Raw genomic sequence first — 14,968 nt, 5'->3', positions numbered from 1 at the left:
AGGTACCACTAGTATGGCTCTGAAGTGGCCTTCTCCTCTGCACGTGGAGCATTCTATGGCGGGGCACGTGCCCACATGTCGGAACTCGTATCAGTACCTGTAGCAGTGGCCATTGCCAGCCTTCAACGTGGTGGGGTGTGCCACCACTTTCTGTATAGTTTCCTCTCATCGGGATTGAAGGCCATGTCTGGAGGTTTGTCATGGTCGAACCCTGGAGCTCCAATGGTGTGGATGTGTAGGCCAGTAGGAGTATTTCAGCAAAGATGTGTGACCTCTGTAGGAACTTTTTTCTTGAGAATTATGGACTTACAGCCAGCTATCACCTGTGATTTGAAGGCCTCCTCATTGGGGTACTGGTGGAGCTTAACGTTTTTATATCTTCGCTCGCAATCGCGTCACAAACTTGGCCATTGTTTCACCTGTAAGTTGTCTGGTGGAGTGAAACATATTTGTAGTCAACATTTTTGAGGATGGGTAAATGCTCACCCATGATGCCCTTCATGTCTGCATAAGTGTGCTCGACGTCCTCGGGCAGCTCAAATATATCTGTGACTTGGGAGGGCCTGCTGTGAGGGTGAGCAAGCCTGTGAGGCGCTCAACGTCTTGCAGGTGTAACGTGGCTAGATACATGTCGAACTCTGATCTATATGGACACAGATACGTGGCATCGAAAGGGAAAAGTGTGGCCACCAGGAAGGAGTCCCTCACCTGTTGTGCTATGGGCACTGGGGCTGGATCCTGGTCTCCCATTTTGACGGTGTGCAGGTGAGGCGTCGGCCAGCAGGCTGCTTCTGTCCACTCTGGCATAGCGACTGCGATGAAATCAAAATGCACTTCACGAACATTCAGTGTCCAGGTAATTAAGCGTTACGCCTCGGCAAGGGGTGTTTCACTTGTTTGTTTTTTTTTTAAATCATCCTCAACGGCACTGGCCAGACGAATGACTCACCCATGCCATTATTGCGGGTCACCTACTAGCGTCCCCGCAGCTATCCTGACATTCATCCAGCTGCAACCAAACAGGTAAGCAGCTCATAATGGTACAGTGATAGAATATAGGCTCACATATTCCCTCGACTATAAGACACTGACACAGAGTTATCCTTTACAGACTGGATCCATCTCATTGCCCAGTGGGCCATAGAATGACCCCCGTTTGACTCAGGGTGTCTCTCCTTCAGCTCCCTGCGCACCAGCTTTCAGCAGATACAGTAAGCCAAGTCTGTTTAATTAAGACAGAGATCCAAAATTAGCACATTGAATGTGTTCAATCAAAGAAGTGTGAAGATCATGCCACCAACCTCTAGAGCACAAACCCTCTGACCATGCTCCATTTATTTTGACAGCACACACAGAACATCCAGATGCCCCAGTCATCCTGTCCTGATGAAGGCCCCATAAGAAAGACTCATATTTGAACCCTAGAAGGGCTAAAACACCATGGTGTAGACTGACTTTTTATGAGTCTCAGTGCTGCAAAATACACACTTTTTCTTGTTGTAATCATGTTCACTTGCACCCTATGTTTCACCTGTTCATTTGTCATGACCCCTGTCTTGATGTACCTTGACAGTAGGACATCTACTTAAACTGTGTATACTTCAGCCAAAAGATGTGTTTTGGTATCACACTTGCTGCAATTCACTTTGCTCTATCAATATAATATTGCATTTCTGTGTTGCGTCTTCAAAGACATTGATATGTGATTGTTCTAAAATGACAATGAACATTTTGAAACAATGAAGGGGGTGTGACCATCATTGATTGAATATTCTTTTTTTTTGTATTATTGTATTTATCCAGTTTTCTGGATTTTAACAAAGGCTCGGTTTTGTTTTGATCAGACGATTACTTGGGCCGCCACCCCTTGTGAGCACTGGGCTAAGGCGTCCTGTAGAATTTTTGCTGCTGCAATGGACCAGTTTGTTTTCTGGCCGCTGATTAGACGGATCCACCATGTTTCCTCTTCACTCACGACATGAGTTTCCAGAAGTGGGTGTAGGTAAGTTTGTCGAGCCTGTTCGGTCCTAGGACACTGGAGCAGCAGATGTCTAACTGTTTCTGTGTCGGCTTTGCAGAGACGGCAGATTTTGGAGGGCGACTGACCTCGTTGGTATGTAGCAAGTTTAGACGTGCTCTTAGGAGGAATTGCCGCAATGGTTTGCTTGGGAATCTTCTGAGTAGTTGTGTTGTTTGGTTTAACTTCTTTGGGCTTTGGGGAAAAAGAGCCAGTGTTTTGTTTCCTTTGGCGCTCTCTTGGGTGTCAATCCAGTCCGCCTCTTCCAGTTTTTTTTTTATTTTGTTTGGATTCTTGATGAGATCCTCGTTGGAGCATCCAATTTCGGCCAACTTCGATTGTATTTGTTCAGCCCATTTGACAATCATCCTGCAAGTGCCTGCTTTGATCTCCAGGTCTATTAGGTTGTAGAGGAAGGGCGCATCGGGAAGAATTGTTTTCCTGTACAAGGATATGCTCGCAAGGTTCACTTTGGCGCTTAGTGAAGAGAGGCCCAGTTCTCGCCTGATTGCTTCGATCTGGGTAGAATTCGGCAGGTTCAGGACTGCTTTCCAGAAGAAGCCCTCGGGTTTTTTCCATATTGTAGTTGGAATAGCTGGCATCGCCTCTGCTCCATACGTCAAGGCAGGTATCACCTTGGCTTTGTACAACCTTATCGTAGGCATCAGTGAGAAACGCCCACATTTCTTATCCAGAAGTCGGGCTTGGGAGGTCAGTGATCTGGTTTTCCTCCAAAGATCGTTTTGCATGGCTGATTCTGTGGGAGTGCTGTCTATTATTGTTCCCAGGTATCTGAAGTTTTTCACTACTTCAACGTTAACTTTTTCCAGGCTCCAGTTGAAGCGGTTTGATCTACTGTTTTTTTTTCCAGTATGAGGACTTTTGTTTTTGCTTTGTTTATAAGGTTTGCCTGCTTGATGTAGTCTGCCAGGTCGGTCATTTGTCTCTGGAGTCCGATTTCTGTTCTATCCAGTAAGGTGATGTCATCGGCGTATAGCAGGCGTGCTGTTGGCACGTTGCCGATTTTGGGAGGGAATGATCTGGAGCTCTTGTTTGCTTCTTTCAGGTCACCAATGAGTGCTATGAACAGTTCTGGTGCCAGCGGGCACCCGTTTCACTCCTCGTTTGGTCGAGATCTCTCCCGAGAGTAAGCCCTGCTGGTTTAACTTGACCCTCATGGTGGTGTCCTTGTGGAGGGCTTTTATTGGGGCGAGGATGTTCGGGGGGCAATCCCATGCTATTAACTTCTCCCATAGCTTTGTTCGATCCACCAGGTCAAATGCTTGCGATAGGTCTATAAACGAGAGAAAAACACGATGTGGTTTGAAGGGTCTTGCTTTTGATAATACTAAGTAGCATGATGTTTACCGTGGCGGATGAGTTTTTCTTGAAACCTGCTTGAAATGGATCGGCACAAGGAGCAGCCTTCGCCAATTTTTGGAATCGTTTTAGCAGCAAAGACCCGTATATCTTCCCGATGGTGTCCAGGAGTGCGATTGGTAGGTAATTCTGTGGATCTGACTTTGCTCCCTTTTTGTAGATGGGGACCACTGTGGCAGAAGTCCAGGACCTCGGGATGGATCTAGTGTTTGAGCAATTGCTGAACACCTGGCTGATAAAAGGGGACCCAATTGTCGGCATGTAATTTCAGGTCAGTGTTTGTGATCCCGTCTGGGCCGGGTGCTCGCGAGGCTTTGAGTTTTCTGAGTGCGTCTTGGATGCGTAGAGGTGTAGCCTGGGTTGACCAGTTCTCACTGTTTGGGCCAAGAGGTAGGGTTTCTGCCCGTAGGGGCTGCCTGAGGCCCATGCTTCCCTCTGTTTTCCTCATTTTAGAGGAAGGAGCTGGGTCAGTGATTGCTTCGAGAATGTCTGCATCCGAGATTTCTTCGTCGATGACAAGTTTTCTTTTGCCCAGACGGTTAAAGAAATCTTTCACCGTCATGCCCAGCTGATTTTTACCGTGTGCGGTCTTCACGGGTCCACTCTGCCTGGCTTTATTGTTAATTTTTTTTTTTTTTTGCGAGGATTTCAGTGTGAACTTGTGGGTTAATGAACTTATGGTGATTTCTTTGTTTTTTGGTGTTGTGTTTTTTTCTTATTTTTTTTTTGTTAATGTTCGGGTAGGATTGACTTTCTGCTTAGATGTCGAGTGGCGTGGCGTGGGAGAGGGAATGCTGTTCACCTCCTCGATCTCTGCCCAATCCCCCTCCATTATCAAGACTCTCTCGCCGTTTGTGCCCAGTGGGCCGATTGAGTTGGAGGATGAAGCCGCAGTGCTTGGACTTGCCGTTGGGGGAGCTCTTTCAGATGAAACGTGGATCAGCGCCGTGATTACCAGAGGTGTTTCTTCCCTTGCTTCGACCGGTCCATGAGCTGGGCCTTCCTCCTCTGCCACCACTGAGGCTCCGAACGCCACCACCTCCGCGGACAAAGGCGGCGGCATCGAGGCGCTCAAGGGACAGGTAGGAGTCCCTGGTCTGCCTGAGCGTATGCAGCGAGCGGAGCCCTATGGGCGCTTCCAACGTGGAGGACACTCTGCCTCGCGCTCAGAGGGCCATGCTCCAGGTCTTCTGTTGTCGGCGTCCCCATCTGACCTTGTGCTGGCAGCGGAGCATGAGCGCCGTTCGTGCCTGGAGGTGCAGGTTCGTGCCGGTCCGACACGAGTTTCGTGGTTGCATCTCCGGACCTGCTTGGCGTCTTCTTGAGATGCATCTGTGCGAGCGGGTCTGCCGAGTTCCTCCCCGGCTCTGAACGGCGCTTGCTGCGAATCAGTGCTGCGATTGCTGATGTTGAGCTGCGTTCCGATCCCGGGGAATCGGAAGTGGTTTGATGGCTTTGGTAGCTTTGATAGCTTGGCGGGGAATAAGGCTCTGTTGGAGGCGGCTCTGGGAGAGATGAGACGATCCCCGGTTCTTGTCCCTGATCCGAAATTTGACTCGGATCCGAGGGGTTTGCCGCCCGCTGCTCGGGCGGTCCGGATAAGGAAAGGGGTGAGTGGGTCCTTGGCAGGTGTGGTGGGGTTTGGGCGCCATTTTCGAAATGTTACTGGGTTTTGAGCTTCTTAGAAGTCTTTTCGCCCCTTCCCCCCTCCACCGACCGGAGGTTCGTCAGGTTCATCAGTGGGGAAGCTTCCATCCTCCCTCTCTTCCCTTCGCTGCTCGCTGGGACTTGCAGGGACTGCAAGGACTGCGAGTCCCTCAGCGACTGGCTATTCGTTTTCTCAATGTGCCTAACATTTTGGTGGTCATCTGTGTTTCTCTCTACCGACCCGTTCAGTTGTGTCGACCAACAATTTAGCCCTCCTGGGTAAAATAGGGTCTTGACCAGGAGCCTTTTTGTACTGATCACTCTAGCATAGAGACTGCGATGAATCAAAATGTGGTTACACTCACAGCTGGTCCTCGGTGAATGAGGGCGGGCGCTGGGTCCTTGTACTTGGGGTTCTTCCCTTTATCATGTGCTAAAGTTCACTTTTGGTGGTGCTGTGGTGGGGCGTCAGCTGTCAGATTTCGGCACCCTTCTACATTTAGGTTTACACACTCCTGCAGTGTCTGGAGTGCCCATGGTGGTGTGTGCGCTCCCTTGTTCCGCTTGTGCAGGTTGGGCTGGTTAGCTTCCACTTGCTAATGTCCTGCGCCCACTTCCTACCATGTAATGAGCCTTGACGGGCCATTAGAAGGGTGGATAATTATTAAAGTTTGCTACCTAGCAAGGGTTCCATTGGGCAGTCTATCGTGGAGTCCATGAATAAAATTATGGTTCCTTCACCTATCTTATACTTTCTAGAGGGGCAGGCAGCCCACACCCTCTGCACAATGGCAGTGGCTAGATCCCCATGCGTCAGGATTACTCCCCTCCTCCCCGCCGAGTTTGGTGGTAGCACTTTACACATAGCAGTAGTGTGTCATCCTTCTCAAGAGATTTCCCCTTAGCTCCCACACAAGTAGCAGCGCCCCCTTGGTCTCTTCGAAAATGTTTATTGGGCCTTGCCACAAATAGTTTGCTCTCAATACTGGCCAATTATCTACTGCTGTCCCCACACTCCTTCCCATCTAGTTGGAGAGACAGTGTACATTCTGACTTGTCTGAATTTGTTGGATCTTCTGCTTAATAATCCAACAAGAGCTAAACTTAAGTTATACCAACTGGATTGGCATCACACCCAACAGAAATGCTTATTGCTACAAGATTTTGATAGACCTTCTTTTGGTCATAAAACATGTCATCAATCAGCTGACTATCTATTGAAGTGTTCGTTAAATGCACTTAGAAGTCAAATTCTAAGATTTCGGATGAATTTATGGCCAACCAATCAAATCTTATTGAGAAGGGGACTAATCCATTGTGATGCATCGTATTGTCGATTCTGTAAAATTGCGGGAATGGAAGACATTAAAACAGCTACTAATTGTGTGTGATGTGTTGAGGAAGCAAAGGATAACTGTTTTACACAAGTTAACTCAAACATTACTTGACACGCTCAGATGATGATTTGTGGAATGAACTATTTGCTACTTTTAAAATTTCAATAAGAATAGCCACAATGCAATTTTTAAGCTCAGTATTGTCCATAGATTAATCGAGCTGATTACACTGTATTTAAAAATAACAGTCACTTAAGCTATTTTACTTTGGACTGCTAGATTTTATATGTTTAGGTATTAGTTTATATGTGGCTAATGCTCTGAATTAAGTTTGACAACCTACTTTTATGTTGATTTTATATTTTCATGGTGTTTCTTTTTGTCTTTTCTTGATGTGTTATGGTATGATTTGTAATATAAAGTGTTATATCGAAATTTGTTTTGAAAGGTTTATTTAATTTAGCCAACCAAAATAAATAAAATACATTTTATAAAAAGGAGTGGGTGCGAATACAATAAGTGGCGGTGCATTTCCTTTTGGAACTTGCTGTGGCTTCAAGAGTGCATCCATGTCGGGGTGGGAGCGTGTATTAGTACAGTCACACGTACAGAAGCAATGACTGTACTTGCCTTGGTGGGTTGCGCCACGTCGGTCCTTCTAATGTCTCTCGACTTGCCGACTCCGAAGCCTGGCGACGCTTCAGTGCAGGGGCAATGGGCAGGCCATTGGACACGTGGAATAAACGTGATTAGGGCAGGCGCTATAAATACATACAAATCCCCTCCCCCTTTCATCAACATAGAGAACTCAAAACGGCTTAGCTTTGACAGCCAGAAAAAGTGTAACCTCGCCAACAACGCACAATTGACAGCCGCGCAACACGTTTTGGAAAACGCCATAAGCGTCCCCGGTGTGTTTTTGCTTTTCCGCAAAGCGAACACAGTACATTTGAGTGAAGTCAAAGCGGTGGGGGCAGCGTATCCTCTCTTTCTGGTGCCCCCCTCTCCCCCTCGTCGTGCCAGTGAACTAACTGCGCGCTTCATCGCCTCACAAGCCGGGTGGGTGTGTCCGCGGAAGCCGGCTAAAACAGCGCCGCCGCCGCCTTATAGCTTCGTAAATGCCGGCTTGGGAAGGGAGGGGTTACACGCTCAAGTGGGAGGGGGTGGCGGGGGGCTCCCGGGACATAGTAGAAAATGCGTCTTCGAGCCGCCTCAGCGCCGGCGAGCAGGACTCGAGGTGCCAAATATAAACACACGACACGCAGGCCTCGCGCCCCACGACAGTTGATCGGAGCGGCGGGAGGGGGCGGCGCGAGGGCAGCTCCGCGCAACGGCCGCCCTGCTCCTGCTGGCCCGGGGCGAGACAGGCAGAAAGGGGCAACGCAAGGAGACAGCCTACGTGCACATATGCACACTCTATAAACAAGCCGGCCAGCGTGGCTCAACGTGCGCCCAGCCCCTCCCCCCAGCCCGACCTGATCCAGAGAGGGGCTCTCCCCTGTCAACTGTCCGAGCCCTACCCTGTTCACTATCTGTGAACGCACCTCCCTTCCATGTATACGTTTATGCCAACGCTGCACCGAACTAGCGCGCGCAAAAAAATAAATTATAATCAATGCGCAGACACATAAAAGCAATAAATAAAAACACGTTTTCTGCAAGTAGCAGCGTCTGCAAAAGGACACAGCTGTTTTAGCAATTAACTAGATCTTCCGAGGTTCGCCGGTAGTTTCCAAAATCGAACACGACGCCGCGTGGAACAGAACGTGCACAAATAAACACGCATGCATTCTCGATACCGTCAGTCTAATTTGCAATAAACAATTTGCCCCGTGCATTTCTGCACACTCCTACCTGCTTTCCCGGGCGCTCGCTCTCCGGTCCGGTAGGATGCAAACACACCCCCTAGCTTGTTTTGAAATTTTTTTCTCCCCCCTCACACACCCCTTTCTTGGCTCACGCTCCCCGTTTCCAGCTCCAAAAGCCTCCCCGTGGAAAGTACACACAGCCTCACGTAGGGCTGATGGCCAAACCAGGAGTGGATTCTCTGTTCACGCCACCTTGGGACACGGACCACACAAGGGATAACTTGCAATAAAACGCAAGCGAGACACGCTGGCAGTGGCCCTTTGGCTTGTTTATCATGGCCGGCCTCTGTGGGGTCTACTATGGTCATCCTTGCACAAGCCGAGCGGCTTCTGCTGAAGCCGGCTCCTGGTGGGGAATGCCATGCCTGGTTTTGCTTCCCCTGCTGGTGATGATATATCTCTATTCATTGGGCTTCCTTCATGCCTCCTCCCTCCTCTGGCTGCGCTGCCGGCCCGGTTAAAGCTCCCTCTTTTAGTTGTAAACAAGTTTCCCACATGCCCTGGCCCTTTCCTCCTCCCACTGACGCGTGATTGGCCGGCGTGTTGCCATTAGCATACACGCCCCCGACCTGACATTTTGTGCGCACAGGTCGGTGTTTCTTTAATGTCTATGGCCCACAACCACACGTTACCATGAAGCGGCCATTCCACAGTGGCGTAGTATAATTCCAGATCAACGGTAACTGCTTGCACACCACAATTTACAATGCATTTTTTTCAGAAACTCTCAATCGAAATGGATTTGGTAAACATTTTGCAGTTGAATTCACATTGTTTAGTATAAAAGTGTTGGAAAATCGAAATCGCCGTACTATTGTTGAAAATACGCTACGAGCTACTCTTTTATATATGTTAACATTTGTTTTCACGTTTTCCAGTTCATAAGGTAAAAGCCGCCCAGTCCTGTTTTTTTCCTGGGAATTCTGGGCTCTGTAGTCCTGTATTTAAAACATTATTTCTAGTTACTTGTTGAGATATATATATATATATATATATATATATATATTTTTTTTTTATTTACTTGTTTATAATCAAAAACGTTTGATTTTTAGAAGATGTAGATGCGCAACATAGAAAAACACACTCTGTAAAATAAATACCATAGATGTAGACAGAGAAGAAGCGAAAAGATACACGAAGATAACAGGAAGAAAAGTTGAAACCAGCAAACTAGGTACTTAACCACAGAAACTTAATGTCCAAACAGCACAGGGAATCAGTATTCATTGAGTTAGACTTGACTAGTTTGTAAGTTCTGGTTTAGGCTCAGGGCTGCTTCTAAAATCTTTACTGTCGCTATCGACCACTTAGTTCTGTCTCCTGCAATCAGACCGCACCACCATGTGTTTTCCTCTGAGTGTTACATCGGCTTCTCGCAAGAACTCAGTTCTGGTGCAAGTCATGAGTAAATGTCTTAAAGTTTCCACTGTTTCAGGATCCGAACAAAATCTGCAAGATTGAGCATCGGTTTTCGTGCGTATTGCTATAATTTCCTGCGTTGGTAGTTGATTGAATCTTATTTTCATAAAGGTTTTCAGCATTCTTTTGTTGGGAAATTTTATACAGTAGCTCATGGGTTGGTTAAGTTTATTTGTTGTTGCTGGTAAATGAGCCAGGAGCTTGTTTCCTATTGTTTTTTCACCAGTTTGGATCCAATGGGCTTGTGCTATTTTTGCCTTGATTCTGTTGGGATTCACAATCAGGTCTTCTGCTGAGCAAGCCAGATCTGTTAATTGTTTTGTGAGTTTTTGTGCCCAATTATTTAGTGCTATGCAACGGCCTTGACTGAGCTCTATCTGAACCAGCTTGTAGATTGGAAGGGTATCTGGAAGAATAATTTTCCGGAAGAGATGCATCTGGCTTTGATCAACTGATGCTTGCAATGATAATAAGCCCAATTCACGTCTAACCGCGGCAATTGAGGAGGATTTAAGCAGACCTAGCACGGCTTTCCATAGATAGCCTTCCAGCATTGTCCATATGGTATTGTCAATGTTTAACCCAGCGTCCATGCCGTAGATAATTGACGGAACTACCTTTTGTTTGTAGAATTGGATCGCTGGAAGAAGCGAGAATTTACCATATTTCCGATCTACTCATTTCGTTTGGGTTGTCAGAGTTTTGATCTTAGTCCATAGTGCTGAGTAGGTCGCACTTTCTGACCTTTTTGAATCTATCATGATTCCCAAGTATTTCATAGTAGACACGGTTTCAACTTTCATGTTGTTCAAATACCAGTGGCCTTGATCTGTCGCAGTTTGACGGCTTTTCCCCATCTTCAGTATTTTCGTCTTATGGATGTTTATCTCCAAATCGTTGTCGCTGATATAGTTTGCCAAGTTCGTGAGTTGGCGTTGGAGACCTATTTGGGTTTGATCCATGAGGATCAAGTCGTGAGCGTATAACAGTCTTGATATTTCAGTATTGCCCAATTTGGGTGGAAAGGCTCTGACCGCTGGTTGTGTATGTTGGAAATCTCCCATGAAGGCGAAAAATAGGGCCGGAGCGAGCAGGCAACCCTGTTTAACCCCACGCTCTGATGAAAATGGTCCGATAACAACCCTTGTCGATTTAAGCGTACTCTTAGTTTGGTGTCCGTATGTAATGCGATCACCGGGCATAAGATCTTTGCAGGGCATTTCCACATTGTTAATATCGCCCACAGCTTTTGACGGCTGATCTTGTCGAAGGCTTGTGTTAAGTCAATAAACGCAATATAAACTGCTGGAGCACCGTTCTTGACCTTTTCCTTTATGTTGTTCAAAATCAGGATATTGATGCTGGTGCTTGCGTTCTTAACAAAGCCCGTTTGGAATTTATCCAAACAGGGCACCGATCCCGCCCAATTGTGAAATCTAGTTAATAGTAGGGTAGCAAAGATCTTTCCCATGATGTCAAGGAGGGCTATGGGGCGGTAGTCTGCTGGACTTTCTCGATTTCCCCTTTTAAAAATAGGTACTATTACCGCCTCAGTGCATGTTTTAGGTATTTGCCTAGTGATCGTACATTGCTTGAAAATGTTTGTAATTAGGGCGGCCCATTCCTCTGGATGTTGCTTTAGATCTATATTGGTTAAACCATCAGGGCCAGGTGCCCTAGAAGTTTTTAATTTCAGAATAGTCGCCAGAATTTTGTCGCGATCTGCCAGGTCTTCCCAAGACGATGTTATGCAGCATGGAGAGACACTTGAGGTTTGCGGGATAGGAGCAAATTGAGATGAAAAGAAGGTTATCCATGCCTGCTCTGAGATGGCGTTCGAAAGTTGGTTGTTTGTCTCATCGTTTTTGTCTTTGATCAGGGACCAGAATTCTCTGGGATTTTTTGTTGTTAAAGTCTTCAACACTTGCTCTGAGCCGTTGTGTTGTCTCACCCAAGATTTGTATGATCTTTTAGCGGCTTTAGCAGAGTCCTTTTGTTCCTCATCTTTGGAGACTTTAGCCAGACGGTTTAATTTACGCATTTGTTTTCGTTTCAGGACCAATTCAATATCATACTCATGGACCTCTTTTCCACTGGGCCGGATACACAGACCTTTTTCTTTCCTATGTGGTAGCAACAGGGGCATGTAATTTGGTCTATTTGTTGAGTCCATCGTTGTTTTACTGAGTGCATCAAATTTCTTGGCGATTTCCTTGATGTTAGTCGCTGTAAGTTGGATTCGCGATGACTTTCGCGCTACCTCCACCTCAAATGGATATATTTGCTTTGGAGTTGGTTCGAACTCGAGAGTCATTATCAAAGGATTATGGTCATTAGGTTTTGTTCTGTACACCTCAAAAGAATCAACGAATGGAAGGAAATGTAGATGTGATCCAGTGTTGCTGACGTTTCGGCTCGTTCCCATGTTGGAATTCGGGGAAGATGACCTCGAGCTGATGCAACATTGTAGAATTTTCTCGAGTCCATAAAATCAGACCACAGCACACCTCTCACAGCAGAGGGGCAGAGATAGGACGTAGCAGGGGTTTGGTCAACTCTTGCGTTCAAATCGCCACAGATTATGATGTAGTCAGTTGACTCTTCAAAAAGAAATTTGTCTATGGTTTCTGCGATGTTATCAAGAAATTCCGTCTTACTTATTCTCTGCGGATTCCAATAGACATTGATAATTGCGAGATTAGATTTCATATTAGTTCTCGTTGGGGTTTCTATATGGTACCACTCCGCTAATAGGGCTAACATGCCATATGATTCGGCCACTTTCTTTCTGATAGAAATACCCAATCTGATTTTAATTGCCGTTAGGAGGCCTGAAGACGGTCTTCCAAACAAACTGTTGGGTGTCTTGACCCACGTGCAAGTAATCATGCTGCAACATTTGGTGCTGTGGGCTTAGAAAATTCAAGATGGCGGAAAACCCACATGTGCGCCGAAATCCAGGAAAGCTGCGCAGTTTGTGCGCCCACCAAAATGGTCGCCTCACTTGTCACCCACCAGTGCGAGAATGAAAGGCCGGGTTGCCATGAGGGAAATGGGTTGCCAAAGGAAAAACAGTAGCGCCGGTTAGCTTCAAAGCGCTTTAAAACCACCATTGGACTACCCGCACAGTAGTCTGAAACCATTGGGAACGGCAATGCTGATTGCCAAATGCAACTTAGAATTGTGGGGAATTCATTTGTTAAATCCCAAAAATGGGTGCAGTACCAGTACTCACCAGTATCCAAAAGCCGGCGTTTTAAAACCACCCTGTGTTTCTCTGAAGGCAGGCTCAAAATGCCTATTTTCAAACATTACAATATGTGCAAAATATTCACTGAACACCAGCAGACATTTGGCAGAATGGAGTTTTGGGTGCCTACAAAATCTGGGAAATGAAGAGCCCAGAACAATGCTTATAACAAAACTGGCTGAGCTATGGAGTCAGCAGTTTAAGTTGCACTGGATTTAAAGACACTAAAATCGAAAATGTTTAGATTAAATGAGTGACCTATGTTTGGTGTCACATGCCTTTGTAACTGTTGAAATGTCATAGTTTTGCATTTAGAATCAGCATTCTAGCTGCATGTGTAAAATTGCAAGTTAATTTAAAAAGCAACAAAAAACATGACAGTTAGCTGAAAGTCTGGCTTAAGGAACTTGATTTTGCTTGACAACTACCCCCATCAGGAGTGAAACTTGAGTCACAGCTGTGTTCCCAGGACTATCTGCCTTTTTGCTGGCCACACTAAGAATATACCATCTATCTGATAATTGAATTACCTGTGCTCTGCAGGAGAGTGAACAATGCAACTCCCTTCACCCAGGCAGAGGGTTTATTGAGAGGATCATAAATGGCTTCCCCTTGAACAATGAGCCTTTCAGGACCCAAGCAAATCTTATATTGCAGGGGTCGTAAAAGTGGCTTACTCTTGGCAGAAACTGGGAGGGGGAGAAACTGGAGACAGAAGCTGGCTTGGCAGAACTGGATAAACCAGTATTTCTACCTTGTGCTGAGAGGAAACCACACCCCTTTGGAGCCAGAACATAACTTTAAAAAGATGGACCATTCATAGAGCGGACATGTGAACATTTTATAAATGATACCATAATTCTTGTGATTTTTCTGCCCACAGTTTAAGAGGTTTTTAGAACCGGTGGTATGTTCAGGGGGGTGTCAGCGGAAAAGTGGATATTACTCTAAATGTATGCATGTTAAAAATCTGAAACTTCATCAGTTAATGTCCATACTCCCTGCGCACATGTATGTAAAGTTGGGTCAATGTCAGAAATTGAAAAATCAGTTAAAAAGTCAATTATGTGCCATTTCTGAATGCAAGCTCTTAGAAACAGCAGATTTGGACAGAGACATGGCTAAATTCAGCCACACCATGTATATGTAATTTCAAACAACTGTGTAACTGTGAAATATGGATTTTGATCATATATAGATTTGGGTGCACAGATGACAGGGGAGGTTTTTCAAGAGATCATAAATGGATGACATCACTCTGACTCACAGTTCCTTCCCCAATCAAGTGAGAAATGGAAGTTTGACCAATTAGAAGCTGAGAGAGAGGTAGGGTCAGTGATGCAAGAACACACCCATTTTCAAAACACATAAAAGCAGAGAGACAGGACAGATAGGACCCTCAATTCCATCTGCCGCTGGAAGCTCTGCCAGAAAAATCCATACTTACCTCCATCAAATTTCAAAGAGCCAACACTTAGACTCCAAGATAAACAGAGACTTCAGAACCTTAACCAGAAAGGCCACTGCCAGCAAGAGTATTTGTCAGCAGGCCTAAAAATCTTTTTGCAACTGAACTCTTCAGACAGCCGGCTGACGCCGTCTGAATTTTGCCAAGAACTTTTGCAAGAACCCGGTGACAGAAACATCCAAAGAGAAGGCAGGACCCGACCCAGAGAACCGGTGCCTAGCAGAGACCAGGCCATTGTATCCAGAGTGCTGACCCCGATGCTGTGAGCAGTTCCAGAGACCAGACGCTGTGCCCAGAGACCGTCCGAAGTCCAGACCTGTTGACCAGATCGTGACAAAGCCGCCTTCCTGTTTAAAATCTCTTGTGAGTACCGCCAAACTGTACCAAACCAAAGCTCTTAGTTTAAATTCATCTAATTCAATCTATTTAACCTAAGTAGAACTGCCTGATAGCTCCAAATCTGTCACTTGTCATTTTCTAGTTGCAAGCTGCACTTGTCTTTTTGAGCTTTTAAAATTTCAAATCTGAAAAACGACCTTTATTCAATCGCTCATATCTCCGCAACCGTTTGTGTTAGAGACT

General features: G+C 46.1%; 1 protein-coding gene across 1 annotated transcript in view; it reads right to left on the bottom strand.

Moving 5' to 3' along the window:
• ZNF395 (zinc finger protein 395) overlaps window positions 1-8,711 on the bottom strand; it is a 199,706-nt gene extending 190,995 nt beyond the window's left edge. Inside the window, exon 1 of the mRNA XM_069605688.1 lies at window positions 8,236-8,711. The gene's annotated coding sequence lies outside the window, so the exon portion shown is untranslated. The remainder of the gene's footprint in view (window positions 1-8,235) is intronic.
• Between the last annotated feature and the right edge of the window lie 6,257 nt (window positions 8,712-14,968).

This window comes from Ambystoma mexicanum, chromosome 4p (genome assembly GCF_040938575.1).
Source record: "Ambystoma mexicanum isolate Mex_15411 chromosome 4p, UKY_AmexF1_1, whole genome shotgun sequence".
NCBI lineage: Eukaryota > Metazoa > Chordata > Amphibia > Caudata > Ambystomatidae > Ambystoma > Ambystoma mexicanum.
Note: the sequence above shows the minus strand (reverse complement) of the source record. Positions and strands in the feature narration are given on the sequence as shown.